The 2,405-nt window shown below is 36.2% G+C and overlaps 1 protein-coding gene across 1 annotated transcript in view; it reads right to left on the bottom strand.

Moving 5' to 3' along the window:
- Positions 1–2,405, bottom strand: part of LOC106870950 (zinc finger protein ZFP2) — a 35,509-nt gene that overhangs the window by 7,965 nt on the left and 25,139 nt on the right. The window lies entirely within an intron of this gene.

Genomic DNA, 2,405 nt, shown 5'->3' on the forward strand with positions numbered 1-2,405 from the left:
ATATATATATATATATATATATATATATATATATATATACATATATATACATATATATGACAGGGTTCTTTCAGTTTCCGTCTACTAAATCCACTCACAAGGCCTTGGTCGGCCCGAGGCTATAGCAGAAGACACTTGCCCAAGGTGCCACGCAGTGGGACTGAACCTGGAACTATGTGGTTGGTAAGCAAGCTATTTACCACACAGCCACGCCTGATTATATATATATATAATAATTTCATATACACAATTTAGAAAAGAGTTATTAATAGTTTCATGCTGTTGAGATACAATAATTTGACAGATTTATGTAACATGCTGAATTATTATATCTTTACAGTATGAAACTATATGTAGCTATTTTTAAAATTGTGAATATTAAATGATATTTATCTCTCACTGGATAGAGTACATTTTTTGTTGATCTTACCCAAAATGTAACAGTAGTACTGATTATATAGTGTATTCTTATACACTGTTTAGTGTATTTTCATACATACATACATGAATATATATATATATATATAAATATATATATAATGATACTCACACACACATGCAAGCATATGTTCTTTTACACACACACACGAATATATGTACATATTTAACTTTAATATAACATCATCATCATCATCATTATCATCATCATAAGCAAAGATGTTTCTCTTTATTATTACATCCCCTTCTTTCTGCCTTATCATGCTGGTATGATTTGGACATGTATGACCAAATGACATGTGCCAAAACCTAACATCATTTGTCTCCATGAAGCTCCACGTTGTGAAGCACGTTGAAATCATTTTCAAAATTTTCTCCGCTTTAGTATAGAATATTCCTATGAGCACATACATACATATAATCAAATATATATACATCCTTAACCTAGTTATGAAAGCATTTATAGCACATCCTCAGCATAGCTAGAACACAATTTGAAGACTGGCTTTTCTCTTCATCACCAAAAAATATTTCAGCCTCCAACAATTGCTGACACTTTACAAAGCTCAAGTGAGACCTGCAATGGAGTATTACTCCCATGTCTGAAACAGTGCTGCTGCTACACTAACAGACACCTTAGACTACACACATAAACATCTTAGAAGTGGGCCACAGGACTGATTGGCATAAAATTACTCAGACATATTCCAGTTACTCTGCCTTTTCTATTACTACTGGTTTTGTTCCTGCTCCACTCAGGCACTCTAGACCCATTCATCTCTCCACTTTTCTCCCACTCTTGTTGTGTCGAATTCTCCAGGACCCATGCTAATCACTATACTTAGTCCTTCTTCCCTACAACATAGCCCTTCTAGAATCTCTCCTCCCTACTCATGTTTTTCCTGTAGGTGTTGTTGTGCAGTAGTTTGCATGGAACATTACCTGCATAAATTTCACCAGTTTCAGAGGGCTTGTCCCTCTCTTCCAGATCCATCAAGTACAAAAAATGCATACACACACACACACACACACATAAATCATAAATGCACACAAACATATATACACACACATAAACATATATACATACACATAAACACATGCACATATTCATGAAAATGTACCATGGATGTTAACTTGAAAGTTCCTTCCCTGATACATTCCATTCTCTTGATACAAAATAGTGCCAGTGGTAGGATATGATGGTTCTGTGGTTGGCAATCCCAAAACATGCTGTGTCTTCTCATTTTGTCTTTTCTACAATTACAATAACCTCTACTCTTTGAAGCTGGTTGGTCTTACACCACATCTCCTCTCAGGCACTACTGAGGTTCTCATCTCTTCTCCTTTTGTCACCTATATTGAGTGAGTAAGTGTGTGTGTGCATGTGTCCTCATTCCTGGTCCCACACTAATCCCTGCCATTTAATCCTTCTTCCCTAGAATTCCCTCCCTGCAGTTATCAACTTGCACTTGTTCAAGAGGAATATCAATTACATTATTCTTGGCAGTCTTGGAGGCCTTGTCGAAGACCAAGAGCACAGACCCTTCTTTCATAACAAACGATTAGACATATAAAGTTACCCTCTCTATTTGGTCATTGAGTTCTCCACATACATGTATGCATACACACACATAATCACTAACCAGCTGGTATTATTTCATTTCTAGAATATTCTATTAATCTGTAACAGAAAGGTAACAATCACACGTACTGTAATGAACAGCCATAATGATGTTGATGACAAGAATGACAATGATGGTGTTGTTGATGATATTGATGGCAATGATGATGATGATGAAGCAATAAAACTTCAAACCAATGTCTTTGCAGAATAAACTGCTACACTTTATTTCAGAAATGCTATTTGAACATGTTGCAATTGTTGTGTTAATCAGCTGTAGTTTTTTGTACTTGCTTGCCACCACTACTAGTACCACCACCGCCACCGCCACCGCCACCGCTACCAC

Source organism: Octopus bimaculoides, chromosome 14, assembly GCF_001194135.2.
Source record: "Octopus bimaculoides isolate UCB-OBI-ISO-001 chromosome 14, ASM119413v2, whole genome shotgun sequence".
NCBI classification, from domain to species: Eukaryota; Metazoa; Mollusca; class Cephalopoda; order Octopoda; family Octopodidae; genus Octopus; species Octopus bimaculoides.